The sequence below is a fragment of the Bos grunniens genome, chromosome 13, assembly GCF_055505025.1.
Source record: "Bos grunniens cultivar Pamir isolate PY7600 chromosome 13, Bosgru_T2T1.0, whole genome shotgun sequence".
NCBI classification, from domain to species: Eukaryota; Metazoa; Chordata; class Mammalia; order Artiodactyla; family Bovidae; genus Bos; species Bos grunniens.
Genome location: NC_141177.1, coordinates 63,644,929 through 63,657,702, shown reverse-complemented (window position 1 = coordinate 63,657,702; position 12,774 = coordinate 63,644,929). Strand labels below are relative to the sequence as shown.

At 40.8% G+C, this 12,774-nt stretch overlaps 1 protein-coding gene across 1 annotated transcript in view; it reads left to right on the top strand.

Moving 5' to 3' along the window:
• The first annotated feature begins 665 nt into the window (after positions 1 to 665).
• The window catches only part of ITGB1 (integrin subunit beta 1), a 91,738-nt gene continuing 79,629 nt past the window's right edge, over positions 666 to 12,774 (top strand). Inside the window, exons 1-2 of the mRNA XM_086334584.1 lie at positions 666 to 842; positions 1,082 to 1,338. The gene's annotated coding sequence lies outside the window, so the exon portion shown is untranslated. The remainder of the gene's footprint in view (positions 843 to 1,081; positions 1,339 to 12,774) is intronic.

The window sequence follows — 12,774 nt, the reverse complement described above, 5'->3', positions numbered from 1 at the left end:
AGTTTTGCAATAAACGTTTATCGCTGTGTCCTTTTGTTGCTTTTTCACACTATAGGGGCACCAGAAGGAGAAGAGAGGGAGGACAGGTTCAAGACAAGATATAATTGCTGAAAAGCTCCCTAGCCTGGGAAAAGAAACAGTTATCAAAGTCCAGGAAGCACAGTGCTGCATACAGCCAAAACACATTGTAATCAAAATGATGAAAATTAAATATAAACAAAGAATACCAAAAGCAGCAAGTGAAAAGCGCAACAAATAACACACAAGGGAACTCCCATAAGGCTATCGGTTGATTTTTCAGCAGAAACTCTGCAGACCAAAAGGGAATGGCAATGTAAAGTGATGAAAGGGAAAAAATCTACAACCAAAAATACTCATATTTTTTTTAACCTGTGGAACTCGGAAGCTTGAAAGTAGACTTATGTGTAGAACTCATCATTCTTTATCTGTACACTATTTGTATGAATTTTAGCCACTGGATCCTAGTGGTAAGACGCAATTCCAAAGTAGCCCACTAGATGGAAGACAATAACTACTTTCTCCCCACCCCATCCCAAATAAATGAAAGGGTGGGAAAACTAAGCACTGTGGCTTCACACATTTCTGTTTGTCTTCTAACCTCTTATAAGAAAACACAGACGTTTATAGCGACATCTATCTGCATTGCGCTGAAAAAGTGAGAGAAGGATTTTCAGACTAGTGAGACCTAAGTACACTTTTTCCCCCTGAAGCTTTTGGTTTGACTTTGTTTGGTTTTGCCCAGGAAGGACACAGTGGAGGGAACAAATAATGAGCGTGGTCTGGATAACAGTTTGAAGAGAGAGACCATTGATTACAATACAGTATGTATTGATTGACTGGTTGATATCTGCATGGCAGGGTTGGGGGAGTTCGGTAGGAAGGGCACGATGGGAATCTACAGATGGAAGCCGTGGTCACAATGAATAACAGTGAGACTGTTCCCTAAAGTCACAGAGCAAAATCATCCAAGGCTCTGTGCCACCGTCTCAGCCCTGACGCCCCAGGGGTGAGAAACTCCGAGTTGCTTAAGGGAGGCATTTACTTTCCCTTCCTCCTCCAGGATAGAACTGCACTTCATCAACTTAGCGGAAAGCAGCTGACAGTGGACTTCACACCTAACTCTAATAAGGAATTGCTGTGAAAAGTGACCCAGCGAGGATAACTGCCCTGCGCGGTTCGATGAGGTCACGGCAGGCAGGAGGGTAAGGACTCCAAGAACCGCAGCAGCAGCATCGGGGGCCCAGGACCCGGACCCGGACCGGGATGCGCCCCGGAAGCCAGCGGCTCCTGGCGGTAGCGAGGAGTGGTTAAGTGCAGGTAACGAAAAGGTTAAGTGTTTTCCTCGTCGCAGCTCACCTTCCACTGCGGAGGAGCTGCCAGGCCAACCGCAGGCTCCAGCTGCGCTCACGTGACTTCTCCTTCCAGTTTTCCAACGGGAAGCACGCGCAGATCTGTGTAGTGTTATTACCATATATAGAGAGAAACTGCTAGGCGAAAAACCCCGGAGAAGCCTGAGTCAGTTGCCTTAAGTAGGAGTGACCGGCCCGGGGAGGGGGTGGTTAGGAGGAAACCTGCCCTTCAGCACACATCATTACTAACGGTGTCAGGTCTGCGGATGATTCAGAAGACAGATCAGAAAAGGGAAGTGCTGCAAATGGGCATCTAACTGCAGGAAAGGTTATTAAACAGCTATTAAAAATTCTGGAGAACTAATGAAAGACAGACTTTTCTCAACCTTGATTTTTAAAGATGATAAGTTCTAACCTTCTCCCTACGTGTACTTGTTTTTTTTATTTAAACAAAACAAAAAATATTCTAAATAGAAATAGTCCAGTGGATGATCTAAGACAAAAATCTCTGTGACTGAAGCATTGCTGCCGGTTAAAAAATAATGCAAGTTACACATGAGGTATCCTTACTGACCAGAAATGATTATGGATGTGTAACTGCTTTGATGTTGTGACATAATTGTTACTGGCAGACTGAAAAATAGACCCACCAAGAATTTTGACCAGAATGGTATCAAAGGGAGGTCAGGGACTTTTGGATGAAGGTCTGGAAAAGAATTGAAAGCTTTTACATCTATTCCTAGTGTTTCCATCTTGCCAGTGTGTGCATAGTTCATACTACCTCAGTTTTCCACTCATAAAACAGTCATAGCATCTATCTCTACATAGTTTTTAGTACTCTATTAAATTTTTCTGAGAGTATGTCCATAATGCTTTCTGAACCTCTTGAAAGCAATAGAGTCTCACTTTTAAAAACTTTCCTGTCACAGCCTATTATCTGATCATCAACATATAGTTTTTAATATAGTTTTGTTGATGATCAGACAATAATAAATAATGCCTGTAACTTGGGAAATTTAAACATGACTAAATAACCAGAGTGAGCCTATAGGCTTATTCTTGGATTCCATAAAAGTGGCCTCCAAAAGGGCAGAGTATTCTGTGCAAGTCAACTAGGAAAACCACTCTATAATGTTGCTAAGATTAAGCAACGTGACAGAGGAAACCAAATAACTACCCACTGAGAGTCTCCTTGTGTAAAGTAATAATTCTGCAGATTTCCAAATGTATCCCCCAAAACAATACTTTCCCACTAAATTGACTGTCATTTCTTTAATAGAAGGCAACATTCTCATCCTGGAAAAATCAAGCAGTAGAGAAATGCAAAAAAGAAAAATGTGAATATCCCCTACAGCCTTACACTCCCCAGAGACCAGAGAGATCAAAACTATCCTGCCTGACCTCTTTCTAAAAATAAGCATGTACACATACACATGCACACACGTGGATGTGATCATAATATAGATAATGCTCTACAAGGGACTTCCTTCACTTGATTCATTTTATATAACTTTACACATTAATATGTATACATCAACCCCATTGTTACTACTGGCTGCAGCCATTGACTGATGTAACTGTTTATCAGTTCTTCCATCTCTCATGAAGCCTTAGGGTTCCCCTCAGTGATGTTTTCAGATTACAGAAAATGTTGCCGTGAACATCTTTAAATTCTTATATATCCATGATCAAGTATTTCCCCTAATGGTAAATTATAATAAGAGGGATTTCTGTTCAAAGTCAGGAGACTTTAAAAATGCTATAGTTTCATTTCCCTTTCCTCAAAAGCACTCACATGCCCACTGTGGACTTACAAAATATTCACAAAATGAAAGCTGAGAGTTATGTTTTATTCAGTGGGAATTTTTAGGACTTCAACCCTGGGAGCATCTCAAGTAAGCCTGAGATAACTGTTCTGAGGAGGTGAGGGGAGGAGTCAGGTTATATGGAAGTAAGTTTTGCAACAAAGGGCAGGTAATTGGAACATCATAAGATTATTGTTAATTAAAGAAAACCAGATATCCCAAGTTATGAAAGATGCAAGAGTTGGGGCTCACTGAAATAAATCACTCCTTTATATACACCTCAGCTCTCTGGGGCCCGCATCCTGTGCTTTCGCAACCCTGAGCTTCCTCAGGGCTCATGTAGGGAGTGGCTGCAGTCTGATGGCTGCTGGACTGCAGGTACTCTTCTCCTTCCTGGGTGCCCTTGGGCTCACTAGCTCACTAAGCATGGTGGCTGCAATTGCTGATGGCTGTGACATCCTTTGTTTACTCCTATGGCAGGAAATATTCCATTTCTCACCACCTACTGAATTGTATGAGGGTCTATTTTCTGTTGCTGCTGTATTTGCAGCTCAAGCCATTCTTGTTAAGATATGTTGGAAGTCTTACCAGTTTAAGCATCATGGTACTGTATCAAAGACCCCTCCAAAGAATATCAGCTGATCCAGCCAATCAGTTTCTGTTCCCCTGGTTTTCAACAGCAGGCAGACAACAACAGTGCCCACTTTACTATTAGTTCCATGGGTACCTTAACGTGGCACTCTGGAAAACCTCTCCCCAGAGTGTGGCTTAGACATGACCTGTGGGAGATGCCTTCACTCCCCATTGCCCAAGTCTGAATGGTGAGATTTCCACTTTCCCACAGACCTCAGCTTGCATGCTAGAGTCTGCAGGGCCTCCTCGGACCCAGGAAAAAGAAAAGGTGGATGAAGTGATGTCTGCCATTAGTTCATATCTCTTAGACAACTCTCCTGGAGGGGAGGCCAGGAAGTGCGTGGTGGAAGGCAAATCCCACGAGGGAACACTGCAAAAAGGCCCCGTCCCCTATGATTTTTTCCTCCCTCTCTTTCTTTTTTTTAAATTGAGGTATATTGACATATGGGCTTCCCTGGTGGCTGAGCAGTAAATGATCTGCCTGCAATGCAGGAGACTTGCAGGAAATGTGGGTTCAATCCCTGGTCAGGATGATGCCCTGGAGGAGGGCATGGCTACACCCATTCCAGTATTCTTGCCTGGAGAATTCCATGAACAGAGCCTTGCGGGCTACAGTCCATGGGATCACAAACAGTCAGACACAACTGAGCGACTAAACAACAATGTTGACATGTAAGATTGTACTAATTTTAGGTATACAACGTAATTTAATATTTGTATTGTGAAGAGACCAGTTAACATCCATCACCACACAGTTATAATTTTTTTTCTAAAGATGAGAACTTCTAAGATTTACTGTTTATCCTCCTCTCTTGATTTATCCTTTGTTATACCAGTTTTTATAATCTTTTTTCTTTATTGACCAGGCAGTTCTACATATTAGTTTAGTTCTACTGGTGGTCACTATTATATTTTACCAAAGACATGTGAGTCCACATTTCTCTCTCAGACTCTAACAGCAATTATAGCAATGTTCTGGACTTTCTACCCCAATGGGAACCCTTTGCAGGTCTTTATTTTTTCTTCCTGCCCTTCTTCTTTCCTTTCCCCAGGCTTTACTGAATAATCTGTCCAATTTTCCAGACACTGTAATAATTATTTTCTTACAATATGACTTATTTTTTAAGATTACTTTTAATTGCATCACACTTCATTTCTCAGAATTTATTTAGATTTTACTCTAAATTTTATTGGATTTTTACTACTTAGTGTCCTTTCTTATATATCTTTTCCTTTCTTGTAATCCTTACTCTGATTCAGATTTTATTTAACTAAAATATCTTCACAAGTAATTATTCAAAAAAAGTACATGATTGGTATATTATTACATTCTGATTTTCTGAATATAATTCATAGTTACCATTCTTTTCCTTTTCCTACCATTCATTCTTTCCATTTTCTTTTCCTCTAATAAAACCTCACACACTTCATGGTTCTTGATATTAGAAATGGGCTTTGAAAAATAATGCTGTCATTATTTGATGAACATTTTCAATTTTCAAGATTCAGCAGGTACTTTCTCTAGCTTTGAAGAATTGTTTTATATTATTTCATTGATTTTTGTCCTGCTTCTGTTTTTGCATTTAGAACTCTGATTATTCTTAGATTGGACTACTAAATCTGTTCTCCAAGGTATTTTTCTTTTCTCACAATCTTTCTTGTGTGTATACTCCATCAATGTAATCCAGATTTGGGGTTGTCATATTATTCACTGTCATTATCTAGATTTTTTTTTTTTTTTGGCAATTATAGTTTTAAATTTTTGTCAAAGAACTGTTTATTTTCAGAGCATTTATTTTGGTGAAAACCTGGTTTGTTGGTTGGTTGGCTGGTTTAGTGGATTCAATATCGTCTCAAATCTCATTGTGAATATGAACTAGGAGTTTTTTCCTAATTCCCCTGGATCTTGTTTCATGGAGGTCCCTTTGTTCTGAATGGTCATCTTGGTGTTCCCCTTCTGACCAGAAGATTCTACCTCTGTAGTTAGTGATGTTGCTGTCTAGCTGATTTACTTGTATTAGCAGGTACATAGATCTGACTCTGGGGTCTCCTGGGAGGAAATGATCGGAGCCTTGACCAAAAGGAGTGAGTGAGCCGCTTCTTAGGCAGGCTGGTGATGAGGGAGGGCATAGTGCAAGTGGCTTCCTTTCAGGTATGCCAGAGGAAAGCACCCTGGCATGCTGAGCCCGCTCCACAGGCAGGCAGCAATGGGGCCAACCGGGATTGGAGCTATTCCTCTGGCCAACTGAAGGAATTTGGGCCAGCGAGAAGATGCCTTCAAACACAGATCTGACTGTGGAGTCCAAGGGTTTCCCTGAGGAGAGGGAGCAAGACCTTATGGGCTTTCTTATAACCTGACTCCCCTCACTGTATAGCCTCTGTAGGAATTTTCTGTTGCATGACAAATGACCACAAAGTTAACGGCTTAAAATAACACATGTGTATTATGTCATAGTTTGCATGGGTCAGGAGTCCAGGCATGTCCTCTGATCAGGCTCCACCAGGCCACCATCTCATCCCACATGAGGCTCTAGATTCTTTCTCAAGCTCATTAAGTGTTTGGCAGAATTCGGTTTCTTGCAGCCAGATGACCAGGTCCCCGGTTTTCTTGCTGGGAACTGTGCTCCGTTCCTAAGGCCACTTGATGTCTCCTGCTGCATGGCCCCCAAGGCAGGCCACAAAGCAACTCTCTGCAGCTTTCCAGGCCCCTTCAGGCAAGTGTAGGGTGTTCAGACTGCCATGTCATGGCTTAGGACGTAAAGAGCGTTCTATGACTGGGTAGAGGTTGGCCTGAGGTCCCTGAGATGCAAAAGTGATTATTAGGGATGACATGTTTCAATCTGTTTAAGAAGAACACAGTCTCTAGGAAAGGAATTTTAAGACAGAGAGGGCAGTTTAGGTAATAATACTAATAGCATGATCCAGACCAAAATCCAATGCCACAGAAGAACAATGAGTTTCTAGAAATAAAATTATCTTGAGGATGCTCTGTGAAAGACACTGTGGAGAGAATGAGAAGAAGCCAGGGAGGAAATATCTCACAAGACATGTCCGATAAAGGATGTTTACCCAAAATATAGAAAAAAACTGTTAAAACTCAACAATAAGAAAATTAACAACCAGATTTAAAAATGAGCAAAATGAGATGCCAACACACACCTATTAGAATGACCAAAATCCAGAACACTGATCCCACCAAATGCTCACAAGGAGCATTTGAACCCTCATTCATTGCTGGTGGGAATGCAAAATGGTGCAGCCACTTTAGAAGACCATTTGGCAGTTTCTTACAAAACTAAACATACTCTTACCAGGTAATCCAGGAATCACATTCTGGTATTTATGCAAATAAGTTGAAAACTTATGTCCACATACCCCACCCTCCCAAAAAAAGTGACCTCTCAAGCCATGAAAGACATGGAGGAAACCCAAACATAAAGAGCTAGTTAGAAAAGGCTACATGCTGTATGATTCCAATTATACGACATTCCGGGAAAGGCAAAACTATGGAGACATAAAAACACTGGTTGCAAGTGAATAGGAGAGAGGGGATGATGAATAGGCAGCCACAGAGGAATTTTTAGGGCAGTGAAACTATTCTGTACGACACCACTATAGGGAGACTCTCTGTACTTTCTGCTCAGTTTTGTTGCAACCTGAAACTTCGGTTGATCTAAAAAACAAAGTCTATGTAAACATCATGAGGAACATGGGTTTCTAAAGGATCTGTAAAGACTGGCTTGAACATATGCGTAGCTGATGTTCAGTGTTCCTTACAGCCCAGTCGCTCTGGCTGGCACAAAGCCTGTGCCCGGGAGCGATTGCTGTGTGGCTCTATTCACTGAAGACGCAGCCTGAGCACAGAGCAAACCCAGCTAGGCTCCTTCTCCCTAGGACTTCAATGGGGATGAGGACAGAGCAGTATTGTGTGGAGTAGACTAGCCACATCTGTTGCCTGAGGGTGACAGATATGCAACAAAACTCCCTTTGGCAGTGAGAAACAATGGCAATGTTAATTCTTCAGATGTGAGTATTGTGCTCTCTTGGGAATAAGAATCAGACAGATGACCCTTTGAGTGACACTAAAGTCTAAGGGGGCTTCCCAGGTAGGCAGTGGTAAAGAATTTGCCTGCCAATGCAAGAGACATTGTGTTTGATAGGAGACAGGAGACTTGGATTTGATCCCTGGGTCAGGAAGATTGCCTGGAGGAGGAAATGGTAACCCATTCCAGTATCCTTGCCTGGAAAATTCCATGGAGGAGCCTGGTGGGCTACAGTCCATGGGTTCACAAAGAGTTGGACACAACTGAGCACACACACACACAAAGTTCAAGAAGGATACTTAGGTGTGTCATGGGGGTGATGAAACAGAACACTGGAGGGAGAGTTAGACACTGATCTCCTAGATAATTTTGGAACTGGAGGGTTTCCATTCATTTTGGAAAAATAGAATAATGTAACATCTACTCACAGATGATTGTATAATTTATTTTTTCCAAATACTTTGACTTTGTTTTATGTCCTTAAGTTTCCGTCTGTATATTTGGAACTCAACGAGTATAGTGTGTGCAGAAGGATTTGGGAAGCAATCCATCCATCTTAGAGTCAAAACTAAAAATAGTTCATTTAACTTTGTATCCAGATAACTTTTTAAAAGAGAAAACACTAGATTGAAATCACAGCATATTTGACAAACAACATAATCCATGCGCCTCTGCTTTCTTAGTGGATTGAGATCCCCTGGGAATCCACAACAGGATGTGGCGAGGAAATCCTACAGCAGCTACTTAGATGGAGTCTCTGAGTTGCTGCTTTGGTTTCGCTTTAATGTTCCTGGATTCTCAGGCTCATTCGTTTCCTTTCTTCTTTGGCTTCTTACTCGGCTATAAACTGGTCAAACCACACCCATTAGAAAAACTAGTATCAAAAAGAGAAAGAAGAAAGGTGGAAGAAAGGAAGGAAGAGAGAGAGAGGAAGAGAGAAGAAGGAAGAAAGGGAGGGAGGAAGGCAGAGTGGGGGGTGGGGAGGAAATAACCAGCGCTGATCATAATGTGGGGAAATTGGGACCTTTGTGCATTGCTGAAGCGAGTGTGAAATGGTGCCATGCTACAAAAACCAGCACGGCAGTTCCTCACAAAATTAAACAAAATTACCATATGATCCAGCAATGCCACTTCTGGGTATCCACCCAAAGGAATTGAAAGCAAGCACTGGAAAAAGATATTGGGTACACCCAATATCGTAGCAGCATTATTCATAAGAGCCAAAAGATGGAAACACCCCAGTGTCCACCGATGGATGAACGAGTAATGTCGTCTACACATACAATGCATACAGTGGAGGATTATGCAGCCCTAAGAGGCATGAGCTGCTGACACACACTTATTACATGGATGAACCTTGAAGACAATATGCTAAGTGAAATAAGCCAGGCACACAGGGGCAAATATCGCGTCTTTCCACTTACAGGAGGTACTCAGAGTAACAGTTAAATTCATAGAGACAGAAAATAGAATGGTAGTTTCCAAGGCCTGGAAGGAGGGGACAATGGGAGTTCGTGTTTAATGGGTCGAGGGTTTATGTTTGAGAAGAAGCATAAGTTCTGGTGGTGGGTAGCAGTGGTGTATTTACCTAATGCCACTGAGCTGTATACTTATAAATAGTTAAAATGGTAAATTTTATGTCACGCGTATTTTGCCACAATAAAAATTATTCAGAAAACGAAAAACCATTGGGCCGTGGGAATGGAAACATGGCTTTCAGAGCCAGGTGGCTGCACTGTTCCTGTACAACACTTAGCTCTGTGGTCACCCTCCCTTCTGAGACCTGTAAGTCTGTGTTCATTCATTCACTTATTCATTTTTGTTCACTAATGTTTAATGTTTATTAAGCACATACTGTGTGTTCAGTTTACTCTGAAACTATAGAATAGTTCAAAAACCCTTGATTGCAGTTCAGATGCATCAAAATCATCAACATATGGCAATAATCAAAATTGCTTGCTTTCCTCACTGCACATTTTTCACATTCAGATATAGATTTGATTCTGAAATCAGAGTATCACAAAATATCAAAGCTGGGAGAAAAATGACCTAGCCTAGTAAATTATTTAGCAGAGTAATATTTTTTCAAATAAAATGCTACAGGGATCACTAATATAACAAAATAAAATATTAAAACTGGTACATAGCCTTCTTGGACAGTCAGTTTTTTACTGTTGGGTCAAAAACACGACATCGATGGTGGCAGACTTAAGCATATTCAAAAACTCCTGACTCCCAAGGTACACCAGAGCTTTTAGGCAGCCACGGGGGCCTAAATCCCATAGGATTTAGGTCAATATCCCATATTGAATTTACCCCTTCATCCTACAGATTTAATTGATCAACCACAAAACACATTACAATTTTTTGTTGTGATTTTTAAAGAACAGTTCTAAGGCACATCTGAAAATTGAAATAATTTGTTCTTTGACTCAGTTTTGTTTTTTTAATCTGTAAAGCAATTGAAGATTAGAAAAGTCTGCATGGCCATGAGGGTGGTTTTTGATAAATGTGGTAGAGTACAGAGTGTGGACTTGGAGCCCAAAAATCTAGGTTCTGGTTCTAGTTCTGCTAGTGTGAGACGTGGCAAGAATCAGGTCACCTCCCTGATCCTGATGCTGTGTTATTTCTGAAAATAAGGATAATAATGCCCAAGGCACCTAGTTTCTGAGGTTACCATGTACACGTGAGTTAAGCTTATAGTTTGAAGTATGTTTTTGCCATAGTATAAGAAAATGATAGTAACGATCCCCCAAAACGGAGTTCTTTTAAGTTTAAATAAGATGGTGTGTACATTTAACTCTGTATATTAATAAACATTAGAAGTTTGTTAGTCTAAATATTTTTAATTTATAAAAATGAAACATTACTTGTTTTTAAAAAAAAAAAGCCAAAAAAAAAAAAAAAGCCAAGTAGAGTCTGTAAACAAGTTTTGAAGTCTACCTCTGTCATTGGGTAGGAATTTCTAGAGATTAAAAATAGCAGTTAATTTCCCCTTCCCAGTAAGGAAATGTAATTTATTGGTCCCTCAAATGTATGATCACTCTACTCAGAGTTCAGATTGCCCAGTTCTTTCTCTTAATCAAATTTACATTTGGAATGCAAGATTTTAAAACATTAAACTTATTTTTCTATTAAAACAATTTTATTCATTTAAAATTTTAAGCTACATGCCTTTAAAAAAATTTTTAAATACATTTATTTATTTGGCTGCACCGGGTCTTGGCTGTAGATGTGGGATCTCTTTTTCGTTATGGCATGCAAGATCTAGTTCCCTGACCAGTGACCAAACCCAAGCCCCCTGAACTGAGAGTTTTAGCCATTGGACCACTAGGGAAGTCGCTTAAGCAACATCCTTTGATAAGGCTATTCCTCTTCTGGAATGAACAGAAGCACAAAACAGGTAATAAGGATTTCTGTTTCAGACTGATGCCTTTGATAATTATCAAAACACCTAAAACAGGATGTACCTATATAAGATGTGAAATTTTCTTGCTCTGTCAGAAGTATTTCTTAAACGGTGCTTTTTAATCAGCATTTTTTTTTTTCCAAAGAAATCAGTGCTCTAGGGCAGGGACTGGCAAACAAGCCAAGGCCTGCAAACCAAATATATCCCAATTCCTGTTTTGGAAAATGAAATTTCACTGGAACACAGCCATGCTCATTTGTTTACATATTGTCCAAGGCTGCTTTTGCATCATGACTGCAGTTGAATCATCGCTGCAGAGACTATATGGTTTTCAGAGCCAAAAATATTTCCTATTAGATCCTTTGTGGAAAAAAACTGCCCACCCTTGTTTTAGGGACTAGGTAGAGGAAAAAAGAAAAAGATGGTCCCCCCAGCCCTTTTTTTTTTTTTGCCTCAATGTTTCCATCAGGAGGTTCTAAAATATAAATACTCCACACTGAGTTGAAAAACAGCGTTCTACCTAACACTAATGAAAGCCTGACATTGAAAGATCTCCCTTGGTCCGTGTGCCTCATGGTTGCACTCTGGGAAGTGAGTTCCCTTCCTTCCTCTGTCTGTGGAAGCAAAGACCGGGTTGCTGGGTCCAGACTCCCGAGGCAATAAGATTTTTTAAAGGGCAGACAACAGTGATACATAAACAACAAATAACAAAATGATGCAGATCCTTTGCACACGTTTTTGGTTGGGAGTGTGGACCACTTTGACCCTAGTGACACACTGACTTCTGCTGCTTTGGAACCTCAGGTTCGGGGACAACAGAGAGTGGTCGGTGGCCTCGCAGAGGCACCTTTCCTGTGGTCCCCACTCTGCAGTCCTGGGGCTCTCCCCATCCTTTTGTAGGTGAAATGTTTCCTGTGCCGGCCACAGCCTTAAACCCTGGGTATAGCCAAGCCTGATGCTTGTCCCACTCGATTCAAACCTCCTCGCTACGAAAGGCAATCCATTGCGCTTTTGCTTAAGTGCTTTGAGTTGGTTTTCAGTTTACTCATCATCACAGCAGTTCTTCGTCTGAATAGTCTCTGCAGCTCTAACATGCTAGGATTTTCTAAAATTTTTTATTGGAGTAGAGTTGATTTACAAAATGTTGTCTTAGTTTCTGCAGTACAGCACAGTGAATCAACTTTATTAATACATATATATGTATCCATTCTTTTAAAAATTCTTTTCCTATATAGGTCATTACAGAGTATGGGCTAGAGTTCCCCTGTGCTATACACCTTACAAAGTAAACATAATAAACGCACAAATCAGCTGTATTCCCATTCCTACAATTCAGAAATAAGTGAGAGAGAATTCTTCTGCCTCTCTCTCAACCAACAAGTATTAATATGCTTTTAGCTAATGGCACCCCACTCCAGTACTCCTGCCTGGAAAATCCCATGGACGGAGGAGCCTGGTAGTCTACAGTCCATGGGGTGGCTAAGAGTCGAATACGACTGAGCGACTTCACTTTC